A 16,405-nucleotide genomic window follows, 5' to 3' on the forward strand; every position below is an offset into this window, starting at 1 on the left:
ACAGTTACAGGCAAGAAGAATCTGAGGGTATTGCTACTCAATGCTAGAATTCTAAACCTCAAAATGCACTCTCTCAAGGCACTCCTTAAAATGGAGAACATCGACATCTGTGCAGTGACAGAGACCTGGTTCAAGGCTCCAGAGAGTACACCTGCATTACCAGGCTATAATTCATACCACACCTTTCGGCCACCTAACCTGGACCGAAACACTAAAGGCGGAGGCGTGTCCATATTCATTAAGGCTATCCACACCTCCAGGCTAGTTGCTCAGCATAATGCATCCGAGATTATCCAAGTGCAACTAACTCTGGGCAAGACCGCAATCCAAATTGTAGCTTGCTACATGTCCCAGGATTCCCACTCCTCATTTCTTAATACACTGGAAAATATTAGGGTACAACCTAACACCCTAATAATGGGCGATTTCAACTACCCTACCATTAACTGGGAAAACTACTCATGTACCAACTCTTGTGCTCAACTTTTTCTAGAATTCATAAATTCCAGTGCCATGGATCAACTTATCCACACCCCCACCAGGGGCAGCAATATCCTAGACCTGGTTATTACCAACATGGGCAACCGGTGCTCCACACCAAAGCTCAATTCCTCGTTGGTTAGATCCGACCATACGAAATCACCCTAGACATTCACATCCCACCCCCACCCCCCATTAGGGAAACCATAGTAAAAAAATTTCTCCAAAGACAACGTCATGCTTCTTAAGACAGAAGTGGCAAACTTCACGACACCCATGCTGATGGACAATAGAGGTATGACTGCCGAGTCCTACACAAATGCACTTTATAAGCACTTACATGAGTGCATGGATCGTGCAATCCCTAACAGAACCAAGATGCTATCCTCCAAAAAAAGGAAGTCAGTCTGGTGGTCCCCTGCCATAAACAAGCTCTACAACAGAAAAAAGAAACTGTTGCAAAAAAGAGTAAAATCCCATGATTGGAGAAACTCCCTGGTCAGCTTCAGTAAGAAGCTGAGAGCCCTCATAAAGTCCTCCAAAGCTAGTTATGAAAACAAAATTGCCACTGACTCTAAAGACAACCACAAAGCATTCTATAGCTATGTCAAGAATCACAATGGCAACACTCAGATCTGCTCGGAGTTACAGCACAATGGCACTAAATATACAGAACCAACGGATATTGCCAACGTCCTGGCAGATAGGTTCAGTGCTAACTTTACCCCTCTGTCATCCCCTAAAGGGCCCATTTCTATACCAGAAGAATGCAAAGTTCCTGTAATCATGGCTGCACAGGTAAAAAACACTATCCAAAGCCAAGAACACAGCATCCATGGGACCTGACGACATCCCAGGCTGTGTTCTACATGAACTACAGAACAAAATGGCACCCCACCTAAGTACCATGTTCAATCATAGCCTCACCTCAGGCTATGTGCCCACTGAATGGCACACAGCAACAGTTATCCCACTCCACAAAGGGGGAGCCACCACAGACCCCGGAAACTACCGCCCCATTAGCCTAACGAGCCTGGTCTGCAAGGCTATGGAGCGTATCATCATGGAACTTATAAACAATGACATTGATAATCTCCAAACTCAGGACCCCACCCTGTTCGGGTTTGTAAAAGGCAGATCATGTCTTCTAAACCTGATAGACGTCTTTGAAGCAGTCACCAAAGCCATAGATGAGGGTAAGGTGGTTCACACAGCCTATCTAGATCTCGCCAAGGCTTTTGACACCATCCCCCACTCTGGAATTATAGATAAACTAACTAAACTAGGTATAAATCCCTATGTCACAAGATGGGTTGCCAACTGGCTCACTGACAGAACCCACACTGTGAAAGTAGCAGACTCCAAATCCAGCTTCAGACCAGTGACAAGTGGAGTGCCACAGGGTTCATTCCTGGGTCCTCCTGTTTGGTATCTACTTCTCTGAAGTACAGGCCAACACAGAAGGTCTTTGGCTAATGAAGTTCACAGATGACTGTAAACTAGGAGCCATAATCAAAACTCCAAAAGATGTGGACATCCTACAAAAGGGCCTTGCTGAGACAGATGTCTGGTGTCAAAGCCATGGCCTCAAGCTAAATGCCAAAAAGTGCATTGTCATTCCCTTTGGTAAAAACTCAGTACCCATGAACTACCACATAGGTGGTAGTCTGTCTACTTAACACCGAAAATGTGATGAGACCTTGGGACACAGGTAAACAGTAGTCTCTCCTTTGATAATCACATCGCCACAATAGTCAGGAAATCCTTCTATGTGGCACACCTCTTCACAAAAGGTTTCTCATCCAGGAAAAAAGAGGTCATTGTTCCCCTCTACTCATCACTCATTAGACCCATTATAGAGTACAATGCCCCTTTTGGTATGTACCTCACAAGACATCTAAAACAACTGGAAAGGCCACAGAAATACCTCACAAAGAGGATTACCGGCCTCAAAAAGATGTCCTATACAGACCGTCTCAGAAAACTGCAGCTTTACTCCGATGCATATCGCCTACTCAGAGGTGATCTCTGCCTAATACACAAAGCTATGTCAAACCCAGAGCTTTTAGACATGCTCCACTTAAAGAAATCCCAATCCCTATGAGCTACATGCTCTAGGGACCTAAACCTCGTCACCACAATAAACAGAACATGCTGGAAGGATAGATTCCTGTCCCAGAGACTTCCCATACTCTGGAACAAACTACCTATCTATATCAAACAAAGCTCCTCATTAGCACTCTTCAAGAAAAATCTTGATGATTGGATGGGAGATAGGAAATTCACCCCGGGGATCACTTCTGTGGCTCTGCTCGACAGTGGCACAGGAAAATAATTTTCTTGGGTGGTGAAAGCCAGGGTACCTTTGGCTAGGCTTATATAGGCCCTAGGGCCAATAGCCTAGTACCTACCTATGAACCCAATTACTATAACTAAAATTAATACTTATATAAAGGGATAGCATTAACCAATTGGCAAGACTTTCAGGAGTATTAAGCCACTGTGTCACCAAATAAATGCAATTACTCTCAAGGGTTAAATTTATTTCTAAAAGACTAGCCACAGTGAAAGGTATAGATATGTTTAATAGTAAATAATACAATAGCAAACATGAAAATACTGAATATCTATTTACAATAAAAACCAGAGTTTCAATTCACAGGAAATATAAAAAGCAACACGGAAAGATTCCAACAGATACAGAAAAAACATTTAATTAATCTCACTATATTTTCCTTAAATTCTGAAGAATTACTGTTACTCACTTACTGACAGGAACTAGGCAAGATGAAGTGGATGAGTGTCTTTGTTGTCTGTTTCAGAACAGAGTGATGTGTCACTATCATTATCTCTCACTAATACCTAGATACAATTTCAGTGCTTGCTACAGGATAACATCACATATGGTCAGCTGACTGTGTGGTTCCTGCACTACCCCCTCACTAGAAATTGAGCCAGGATCTAGCACAGATGTGTCACAATACACACCCAGAACCCTGATAAGATGTATTCCAACATCTGGAGACTGTAAAACAATTCCATTACTTTCATCCTTCCTATGAAGACAAACCAGCCATTTTCTGTCACCCCAGGGTAGCAATTAGTTTGCTACTAGGGACAATAAGAGCAGGACACAAGCCCAGTCATTGCATCTCTGGCTGCTCTCAGGCCTGTGAGATAAAATCTTTATGGCCTAAATGAAGTAATTTAATTTCAAGCTATTTTTCTATAGGTTAGCTGGGCTGAGCTTAACCCCTTCCCTTCCAGCATACTCTGTTAACATGTATACATTTCATCAGTTACAATACAGTCTGACATACATGTATATTTCTTGTCTGTCCACCATGACCCACTGTTGATACATTTTTAACAGAGACAACTTCAGAAATACATTTTAACACAAGCATCTGTACAAATCAGTTTGATATTCAGATGACATAAATTCCTTTACAAAACTCCAACTAGGTATGCTGGTATATGTTATACATGCTCTGCCCTACTTTCTCTGGCATAGCTGGCACTACCTCACATCATCACATCTCTCCACCTTTGAAGACTCAAGCTTTTCAAGTGACCTGGGAGAAACATTTCCTGAAAGAAATGAGCCTGTCTGGGAATACAGTAACCTGTAGCCTGTCCTGAGAGCCCATCTGCATTTGCATTCCTGACCCCATTACAGTGTTGTACTGTCATATCACATGCCTGCAACACTAGGCTCCACCTTAGTAACTTGGCATTTTGCTGGCTGGCTTGATGTAGACATATTAAGGGATTGTCATCTGTAACCACAGTGAATCTCCTTCCATACAGAGAGTGTTAAAGGTTTTGCAGTGCCTATACTATGGCTAGACATTCTTTTTCTACAGCTACATAACATTCCTCCCTGGATTGGAGTCTACAGCTGAGATATACAACAGGGTGCTCTTCTCCATCTGAGGAAACCTGTCTGAGTACAGCCACCACCCAATGGTTTGAAGCATCCACCTGCACAATAAATTCTTTTACATTATCTAGACTGGCTAGCACAGCGGGGTCTTCCCAAAGCCCTTTTAAGCTTCTGAAATGTCTGCTCACAGGCTGGGGTCCACACTACCTTATTTGGCTTGTTTTTCCTCATCAGGTCTTTGAGGGGAGCAGCTATTGTACTATAATTGTGAATGAACTTTTTATAGTACACCGCTGTTACCAAGAATGCCCTCACCTGCTTTTTGGTAACAGGATATGCCATGCCTGAATAGCTTCTACTTTGGCAGGTTCTGGCCTGATCATACCACTTCCCACTCTATGCCCCAGGTATGAGACCTCTAACATACCCATCTGACACTTACTGGGCCTAATGGTCAAGCCTGGCCTTTGCATCCTGGCTAGGACCTCCCTGACATGTTGAATGAGCTGTGGATAACAATATCTTCCCGGTAAGCAAGGATATAATCTCCTGCTCCTGCTAGGATACAATTACCAATGTCTGGAAGGTCACTGCAGTATATTTTATCCCAAAGGAGTCCCAAAGGCTGACCTCTGTCTAGCGGTGGAAGTCAAGGCAAATGCCAGTAGCCCCTGATCAGATCGATAGTAGTCTGATACTTTGCCCTGTCCAGCTGCTTTATGGCTTCATCTGTCCTAGCCATGGGGTAAGCGTCTGACTCTGTGTGACTGATTAGTTTTCTGTTGTCCACATAAAACCTAGTGCTGACATCCTTCTTTGGTACCAGCACCAATGGGAAGGCCCAGAGACTGCTGGTCTCCTAGATTACTCTGATTTCCAACATTTCCTGTATCTCCTCCCTTAGAGTCTGTCTGGCTTGTTCACGCACCCTGTAAGGGTCTTCCTTCTTAGGTCTTTGGGGTCCTGTATCCACATGGTGCTGCACCAGGTGGGTGCATCCAATTTTCACAGTGAACATGCCCCCAAACTCCTGTAACACTGCTCAGATTTCTCGAACCTGGGTAGGGAATAGCTGCTGGGACATTGCTACCCTTTATACTGAGGTGTCAGCCCAAGCCTTACCGAGGAACTCAGTCATCAGCTCCCTCTCAGACTCCTCCTGCCACCCACTGTAAATACTTAGCACAAGGACTTCACTGTCATGGCAAAGCTTCAACATGCTAACATGGTACAGTTTGTACCCCTGCCTCTTGCCTAGCGGTTCTACCATGGAGTTAACATCACAAACTTTTCATACCAATTTGAAGGGTCATTATGAAACTGCCTGCAGCTTATTGTGTCTTACAGGAATGAACACAATAACCTGATGTCCCACAGCATGGGCTCAAGTATTACTGTCGTACCAGACCTTTTTCTGCTGTTGGGCTCTTGCCAGGTTCTTCTTGGCCAAGCCCATGAGCTTCCTAAGCCTTGTCCTGAGGTTTAGGACATATACCACAACAAATTCCTTGTGTGATTCACATTCCTCCTTAACTCATCATGAATCGAATTGAAGGACCCCCTTACCCTGTGCCCATACAGCAACTGAAAGGTTGAAAAACCTGTGGATTTCTGCAGTACCTCTCTGTATGCAAACAGCATATGGGGCAAATATTTGTGCCATTCTTTCTTAAACTGGACTGCAAATGTCCTTAGCATGGTCATTAGTGTAGCATCTAACCTCTCCACAAGACCATTAGTCTGGGGGTGATAGGGGTTGGTCTTTAGGTGCTTCACCCCACAGTGCTCCCATAGACAAGCAAGCAGGCAGGTCTGATATGAAATTGGCACCTCTGTCAGTCACTGTTTCTCTTGGGAAACGTACCCTGCTGAAATTCTCTAATAAAGCATTTTCCACCTTCTCTGCCTCAGTGGAGGACAGAGCCACCTCTTCATGGTATCTAGTAGCATACTCTATTACCACTAGGATATATTTCTTCCCTGTGGAACTTGGGGAATTTAGAGGTCTCACAATATCCATAGCTACCCTCCAAAATGGGTCTTCAGTCTCAAGCAAAGGCTTCAAAGGAGCTTTGACCTTGTCTCCTGCCTTGCCTACTTTTTGGCAATTCTCACAGGTCCTACATTATTCTGTTACATCCCTTGCAATCCTAGGCCCATATGGCCTGAAAAAGAAATGTCATGGGCTATGGCTAGAAGTGCCAGATGATAGGGTCTAGGCACTACCAACTGCTGTACTACCTCAGTCTCTAACCCTTCCTCAGAGGATCCACTCTCTTTACAGTATCACTTTGTTCCAGTATACAGACTACCCTTTTCCTTGAGAATCAGGTACCTCCTTAGTTACCTCCCTCAAGCCTCATAGTTTAGGGTCCAAGAGCTAAGCCTGTCTCAACTCTACCTTTGTAACCCTTCCCAGATACCCTTTGACAGGAGGTCTGGTAGCATCTGACAGCAGTGCCTCACTGTCAGCCTGTGTACTACCACTCACCTCTGCCCTTGCAGTCACCCTGTCCAAGGGAACATAAGTACCTATCAGCAGCTGTGGCTCCACTTCAGGCTCACTATTACAGGGTAGTTCCTTTCCTGAAATAGCCACATCACCAGCCCCGGCTTCATATGGGGCCTGTCTGGGTGTTCCCCAGGCTACCAGACAGATATGTCTGTTTCCAAGCTTGACTACATGTAACTGCATGCAAACAAAGCACTAAATTATCAGTCATTCCCTATCAGAACATCTGCAGGGATATCCTCAAACAGACCTACTTGCTTGCTTCTTTTTCCACCCTCCCAGTCAAAGTGAACCCTAGCCAAAGGTATTTAGAATGGGGTCCCTCCTAAAGCTCTGACTGGACTGGACTACCCAAGCAAGTACTGCTCATATTTAACCACTGCAGGCCTCACAATGGTTGTCAGAGGCTATGTCTCTCTTAGTAGTGGCCTGTTTTCCATCCTTTAAGATAGGATATAAACTCTGGTGATAGTTTGCTACCCCTGTTGTCTTCAGACAACTTATTAAGGGCATACTGTTATTCCCACTTGCTGGCTCCCCCACCTTTTCTTTTCCAATTTGCTTCAGAGGACATTTGTAGGCTACATGGCCCCTCTGGTTACACTTAAAACATCTAAGCCTTGATACTGTATACCTGAACTAGTGGCTTCTGCTATTACTGGTGGACTCTGTTGAAGTGGTTTAAGCTGCCCACCATGGGTTCTTTTATATCTATATGAAGCCCTGGGTATCCCCTTCGTGTGCAGTGGTGACCTGCCTGCTTAGTAGAGATCTCCATTTCTCCCCAGCTCATCTGCAGAGTTACACTCCTGGTCTGGCAACCAAATTCTCATGTCCTCATGCAAAGTGCTAAGGGCTTGTTCCCTCACCAAAAGGTCTGCCATCCTTTCAAATGTGCTGAGCTGACACCCACTCACCCACCTATGAAAATAAGTGCTCAGCTCAGCAATATAATCACATGCACTTTCATCTGCCTTACATCTGTGCTCACAAAACTTTTTTCTGTACGCTTCAGTTGTTAACTTAAAATATTCCAATAAACATTGCTTAACCTTCATAATTTAATCAATCAGTAACAGACAATTTTGAAAAAGCAATTGCAACTTTACGACAGAGTAAGGGAGTCGGGAACCATACCCAGAGCCCTCGGTCAACATCATACTGCTTACATATTCTTTCAAATATATGAATAAAACTATCCAAATTATCACCTTCTGTACACTATGGAAGAAATGTACTGACTTTTTTTGCTTCTGGGGTTTGGTTATTTCCTTCACCATTACCTCCATGTTCCTTTCGAAGAGTCAGCATGTCCCGCTCATATTGCCACAGTCTCTCATTTTCTTCAGCCTCCAAATGCCACAGTCTCTCTGCCAATTCTAATTCCACATGATTTGCCTCACATTCAAGTCTCTTTAACTCCAGATGGGTTTTTAAATCCTTAGAGGAAAAGGTGAACTGTCCTGTTTCTGAGGGCTGCATGCTCCCATAACCAGACTGGTTGTCATCCTGGTTGCTGCACTGCACTGCAGCTGTGATTAAAGCTGAAATAATTTTTTCTTTAGTCAGGTTGGCATGCATCATTTCTTTGGATTTGCACACCTTGGCCAACTTGTTCACTGTCAGCTTGCATAATAATCAGCTGACATTGCTGCCTACTTTCCCTGACTAAACTAATAAAAAAGAAATAAAACTGTTGTAAAAAATGAAACTCTTTATGTTTACCTTGTGGCTGCTGAGAGTACACACACATTTAATGACTACTTCTTACAGGCTACAGAAGTTCAATTAATATACATACAACTGTTCACCAATATATGACATCCCTCCATTAGGCCAGTTAAACAAAGAGCCTGAATCTTCACCACAGACACCAGTGGGGAACATTCTCTTACAACAGAAATGGATACACACAGACAGTCCAGTTCAAATGTAAACAAGCATGCAGGAAATTAGCATATCATATATGGGGTAAAATATGGTTCACACCTCTGCACACTGGTTGCTAAAAAACTGTTTATACAAAATTAATTTTACAGACATTTGACTGGAAACTATTAATAGTGATTATAAACTTGATCTGAGAGAAATATATTTACTTGACTTCTATATAGACATTAAGTTGCATATAACAGAATTTATATAAATATTGCACTTATACTTTAATATAAGCTGTTGTCTTCTGTGCTGTATGGAACAGTTTAGAGGAGAAGATGCTTAAACAACTCAGTCTGCTCCACAGCTGTTGCCTTAATTACTCAGTTACTTCACTAATTATTGTAAAATAATATTAATGAGCAGATTTAACTCTTCAAAATATTCTGCATTTGTTAGTAAAATATGCAATTTTATTTTATAATAAACTGACTTTTAAATCATTTCAAGCATCAATTATCTCCCATTGGTATGATGAATACAAAAACTTGATCCACACATTTCGGAATATGGCAATGAAAAGTACTATAATTAAATTTGTAACCTAGTATGCAACCTTTCCAGTTATGTTTTGACTCCGGATGAGTTGAGAGTTCTTTCAAAGGGGTTAACATTTATCCCTACCACATTTAGTAAACTTGATGAGACCCTATGTGATTTCAAATTATTTATTCGTCATTTGTCATTGAAAATTGAGTTTCAAAGTAATGATATAGCTATGAACCATGAGGTTAGGAAACCTAGCACCTATGTACCACCTGTCCAACCCTTAATAGCAGCTTATAGTAAGTTGGTCGAGGATGACCTTTATCATTTGAGTCAGAAGGATGTGGTATATAGTAAGAAGTCAACCAATCTTACATATAGGGAGAGACAGGCATTATCAAAGTTAAGTAATAATTCCAACATTGTCATCAAACCCGCAGATAAGGGTAGTGGATTGGTAATTATGGATGTTATGAGGTATAATAATGATATGATTGCCATGCTCAGTGATATGAGTTTTTATACCCCTTTGTCCTTTGATGATGTTAGACCTATCACCGTGAAGGTACATGATATGCTGGTAGACCTGCTGAAAAGTGATGTAATAAATTTCAAAATGTTCCAGTTTTTAGATGTACCACATCCATTAGTACCCGTGATACAAGGCCTCCCCAAAATACATAAAGATAGGTTGAATCCCCCATTGAGACCGATTGTTGCAGGGAGGGGTTGAACTACCGAACCATTTTCAATGTATATTGAACATAAACTTAGGCCTGTTGTTAATGATAATATATATACGTGTTAAGAGACACTAAACAGTTTTTGTTAGACCTTTATGGTTTTTTCAATACCATTACAGGTGACAAAGAATATATTTTTGTTACAATGGATGTCCAGTCTTTATTTACGGTCATCCCCAATTCAGTCGGTATTGAAATGGTAGGTAGTTATTTGGAGAGGGTGACAAGTTTTACAGTAGCTGAGATAGAACTCATTACATGTTTCTTGGAGGTAGTCTTGGAATCAAATGTGTTTTGTTTTGAAAACCAGTTATTTCTAGCTATGGGCACTTCTTGTGCCAATAGCTGAGTATAGATATATGTTTAAAATGAATCACTATATTAGGTCAGTTCCCTTTTACAGGCGTTTTGTGGATGACCTGTTCTTCTTATGGTCTGGTACCCCCAGCGATTTAGTTGGTTTTGTTAGGGATATGAATTCTACTACTAATTTTCTTAGGTTTACTGTTGAGTGGTCTAAAGAAAAAATCCCATTTTTAGATATTTATGTTGAAAGGTTGGGAAATGGCATGGTTAATACTGGACTATATAGGAAACCATGCCATAAGAATATGTTGCTCCATCGTAACAGTATGCACCCGGGGTATATCTATAAGAATATTGTTCGTGGACAAGCTATGCACCTGTCTCGATATACCCCAGCAGAGTCTGATTTTGAAGAAGGGTTGTTTGACCTTAAACAGAGACTGAGGGAACGTGGCTGTAGTGATTTAGATTTGGAGAAAGGTATGGTGGACTTAGATCAACTGAGATGTGGAGCAGCTGCTCCTTATTTCTCTGATAGAGCTTCTATTCAAGTGAGACATCAGAGTGTTGATGGATTAGATGTTGGTTTTAGTGATCTAGTTTATCCTATTTTTTATACCCATGATGTGGGAGTCATTAAGGATATTATTAAGACACACTGGCATATTTTGTCAGTAGATCCTAAGATTAGGCAAGTTGTAGGGGATAGTCCGAGATTCATATATAAAAATAAGATTAATCTCAAAAGGTTATTATGTTATCCTAGGAATAACCTTACTGGGACACCTGAAGGATCATATGTCACCTCCCCTTGTAATTCATGTAATTTTTGCTCATTTATAGATTCAGAACAGGTATTTGTCCATCCATCTGGTCTTGGGTATTTTTCAGCATATGCTAGTGGGAACTGTATGTCCCATGATGTGGTTTATTTGGCTTCATGTGTGACGTGTCCTGCTTTCTATGTTGGTAAGACCAACAGATGTCTTAGACCACATCAGAAAGGGCTCAGTTTCCAATGCATTGGCCAAGCATGTTAGAGACTGTGGACAGGAACATTCTTTCAAATTTAGAATTTTAGAGAAGATATATACCACCATTAGAGGAGGAGATGTTGGTACCTTCACTGAATCGAGAGAAACAGCTTGGATTATGAGACTGAGATCGGATAGGCCTCCTGGCCTGAAAGATGAGAAAATTAAAGATTTAGATACTTTACATATATATATATATATATATATATATATATATATATCTATATATATATATACATATATGTTTTTCAATATATGTATGCATATATTTAATATATATACATTTTTTATTTCATTTATTTTATATATGTGTTTTATATAGAGGGTAACTATATTTTCACATACCCTTTACTTCAGTATAGGCAGGAAATGTGATTTCATTCATTGATTTTAAATATAGTATTTATATATAGTGTTTTATACATGCTACAGTTATTTGAGAATTAATGTTGGCTTGTTTTTATGTAGCCTTTTTGTGTTATATTGTATGATAAGGATTTGTTTTGAATAAATTAATAAATTATTGATTATGTAATTATGTTTTAAATACTCTGAATTTCCCGCCTAGTTGGGTATTTAAGCAATTAAGTCATTCTGTTATTCAGGTCTGATGAAGCTAATGGCTGACAGTTTTATTGATACCATTGGACTACTGCATTTACATATTCTGATAGCATATATATGCTATTTTTGTACTCCTTCATTGTTTTGCTCTCGCTGGTTGTTGTTTTTTACTATAATACAAACATTGACTTAAAAATACTCACTCATTTGTATATTTACTCTCATGCATAGCTATGAGCATATTCACTCTTCTTCTTTCAGCTTTTCCTGGTTAGCGGTCGCCACAGCGGATCACCTGTCCGCTCATGATTGGCAGTGGAGTTTTACAGTGTCAAGTTGCCAGCCCGGCGCCCAACCTTCCACTGAAGGCACACACATGCACACACTCACACCTAGGGCCAATTTGGAGTGTCCAATCCACCTACAGCATGTCTTTGGGATGTGGGACGAAAACCGGAGCACCCGGAGGAAACCCACGCAACCACAGGGAGGACATGCAGACTCCGCACAGAAGGCATCCCAGCCAAGGATCAAACCGGAGAACCTCGCTGTGAGGCAACAATGCTAACCACTGCACCACCATGGTCGCCCATGAGCATATTGACTCTCTTAACCATTAATATACATATCAGCTACTCATAAGTTACAAACACACAGTTATATGTATGCACATCCATGTAAATATATTATGCATATAAAACCACATACAATATACACAGATATGTAATTTTAAATTGTAACACCTTTTAATTATACTTCCATATTCTGACTATTATTTTTACCTTTTCACCCATGTTATTAAATGAGTTGTAAAAGGTTTTATGATATGTGATCTTGATATGTATTGGTGTTATGATGTCTATAGGTTAATGTGTCAGTTTTATTTATTTCCTCCATATAAATGCTTAAATAATAGTCTATTTATAGTGTATTTTCTATAGTATGATTAATTAGAATAAATAATTATATTAAATGTCTTGATCAAATAGAGAAATTTGAAATGCATTATTTCTGGGACATTTTTGATATATTCAGAAATACATAATATCGGCCTTTATTACTGACTTTTCCAATGTTATATTTCTATGATCTTAAATATTAATATTTCTCTGGTTAATACTTTATATCATTTTTCCTTTTAACATGTCTTGAGTGTGCTCTAAATGTTATAATTAATAATATTGTTTTAAATTAACAAAGCAGTAGCAACAGTTTAGCATGATGACATTGGGATGGGTTGGTTGGTGTGCGATTTGTATGATTATATCATCAAATCAGAGGATTTTCATTCCATGATTGGTGATATGAATGTATATGTTTGAAATTTTGCTTTTTTGTATCTGACCATAACAACAGTTATTAGTACTTGTTTATTATATTTTCAGCGGAATCATCTTAGGTCAGTGTATTTACATGTTGTTATGAATTTGAACATATAATTGTCTCTTATTAAACATCAATGGACTTAATAATCCATTGAAGAGGAGTAGCTTAAATAAATATTTAAAACTGAATAAAGCTAACATAATTTTCTTATAAGAAACACATTTGTTATCTAGAGATGTAGATAGACTGATGTTAAAATTCTTTTGAGCTTTCATTTTAAATCCAAAATGAGAGGCACTCTTATTCTTTGGAGAAATTCATTACCTATGCCTAAAATATTAAATACCTATTCAGATAAAAATGGCATGCTGGGTAGAAATTGATAAAGTATACTTTTGTGAATTCTTACTGAATACCTGGAAGATATTATAACCTTATATACAAAAGGTGAATTGATTATTGCAGAAGATTTTAATGGTATTTTTTCGAGTAATGACACAACTACTGATAAGGTTTCTAAGCTATCCTCAGTAACTAAACACTTTGATTATTTTATTAATTCTCAACATTTGAGAGATATCTATGATATTAAATCAACTAACCCTCTTAACTTTACACATTATTCTTATAGATTTGGCACCCAGACAAACATTGATATATATTTTTTAATTCTAGTAGTTTATTTACTAAAATTGAAGATGTGTTGGTCACATAATGTCCTTTATCTGACCACAATGCTATAACATTTATGTTAACATTAAAGCCAAGTAATTTGATTTACTATCGGAGAATCCCTGCTTATTTAGTAAAATTAAAGGACTTTACAGAATGGTGTCCAAAAGAAATAAGTCAATACATTGAAATTAATAATAATGGAGAAGTTTCAGAAGTAATTCTTTGGGATTATTTAAAATCTTATATATGGAAGAATTAACAATTGTTACATATGTAAAACAAAGAATGGGGTAAGGAGTTGATGGTTTTGCAGTCTAATATAGATAAATTGAAATCCAATTTAAAACCATATGACAAATTGGCAAATGCTGACTTGAAAATATTAAATCAGAATTTATTGATGTGCTGCACCATATAATAACAATAAATCTGGAAAAATAAAAATTACAAACATACTCAATAAACCCAAAATGCTCAAACAGGTTGGCGGTTACATCTAAGAATAAAAAATAAATACTGATCATATTAAAGAAATACTTTCCAAACAAGGTGATAAAAATAAAAAAGTGACTGATTTAAAAGACATACTAGAATGCTTTATGAAATATTATGAAGAAACTGACTTTTTGAAAGACAATTTAAGGTTTAAATTAACAAAAAATATAACAAAGTTCCAAAAAGGAGTTAAAGGATCAAATTAATAATATTAAACCAAATAAAGCCATTGGTCTTGGTGGTATAACCCCAGAATTATACAAATTATTCCTAGTGAATATTTTAAATTTCATATTAAAAGTGTTTGACCAAGTTAAACATGTATCAACCATCCCCCTTGGAAATATTCCCTGATATCTCCTATCTTGAAACCAAATAAAGATTCCAACTTATGTTCTTCTTACCATCTTATCTCATTGTTAAATGTTGATTATAATATATTTATGTCCATTCTAGCAAAAAGCTTGAACCTTATTATGCCAGGATTGATAAATGATGATCAGACTGGTTTCATACTACATAGAAAGGTTCAGGATAACATAATTAGGCTTAATACTTTAATATACCTGGCTTATAAAAACAACAACAAAAATAATAACTATAATAAGTCTTGATATAAATAAGACATTTTATTCTATTAGTTGGAATTATTTGTTCAAAGCACTTAAACAATATGAATTTCCCTAGATTTTATAAATCTTATAATTAATCTATATAGTAACTCATTCTCTTTTATTAAAACTGGCTCTTTTGTTTCTAAATCTTTCAAAATATTAGGTACAAAACAGAGGTTGTCCCTTGTCACCTCTATTATCTGCTCTAGAAATTGAACCTTTCACTAACTTAATTAGATCTAGTAGCAAAAGTCATGGATTCTCGATAAATGAAAGTTATTTCTGTAAAATTCTGTTATTTGCAGATGCCATTTTAATAACAAGTGGTAATGTTGAAACCTTAATAGAAAATTTGTCTATTAATTACTTTGAAAAGGTGTCAGGTTTAATGTTTAACCCTGATAAACAGAAACTTTACTTATTAATAAAAAAGTTAATTATTGAAGAAACTATACAAATTTTATTTGGGACAAGTCACAAATTAATTATCTTGGAATTATAATTACATCTACTTAAAAGACTCAATATTAGTAAATTATAGTAATTTAATAGACACTGTTACTAAAATTATTGTTAATTGGAACATTTTTTTTACAATGGAAGATAGACTTTCTTTAATAAAAATGATAATTCTACCAAAATACTTTTCTACCTACAATGACTAATTATTCTTCCTCCTAAAAAATCTTTAAGAAATTAAATTCTACTCTTCTTAATTTTCTCTGGCTCCCCAATAAACCAAGAATATCCTTTGAATGGCATGGTAAAAGTCCGTAAGAATGTGAATTAAGTTTTCCAAATGTAGAATTATATGCAAAATACATAATTCTCAATTTAATATCACTATGGTTAAATTCCTGTTACCAATCCACTTGGAAATCCATTCATGAAAGATTAATAAATAATAGCTATGTTGAAGAATCTTTCTGTAAATTTGGAATTAATAATTTTTACTGGATCTTGAAAGAATTATGTTTAAATGAAAAGAAAAATAATATGCCTCTCCTTTCACTAATTGCATTCTTATAAATGTTAAAAGATTCATGAATTCTAATTATATAGTTAAATATTTGTTGTTTTTATTGTATCATTGTCCCCTGTGTTAAAACTAAGAGCAGCTAAAATATAAATCAAATGATGACATACTATTATTTTAACAATAGATGGCGCTATTAACATTATGAATGGAAAAGTAAAATGAAAATACAATGAGGAGAATGAAATCATACCTATTTTAACTATTTATTTATTCTAACTGTTATTTATTTAAGCAACTTGATTACAGTGCATATTTACTTATTATTTATGTATTTTGGAGATTTTATTAAAGTTTTTAATGAGACAATTGA

Source organism: Protopterus annectens, chromosome 3.part0 (assembly GCF_019279795.1).
Source record: "Protopterus annectens isolate FY-2018-M chromosome 3.part0, PAN1.0, whole genome shotgun sequence".
NCBI classification, from domain to species: Eukaryota; Metazoa; Chordata; order Ceratodontiformes; family Protopteridae; genus Protopterus; species Protopterus annectens.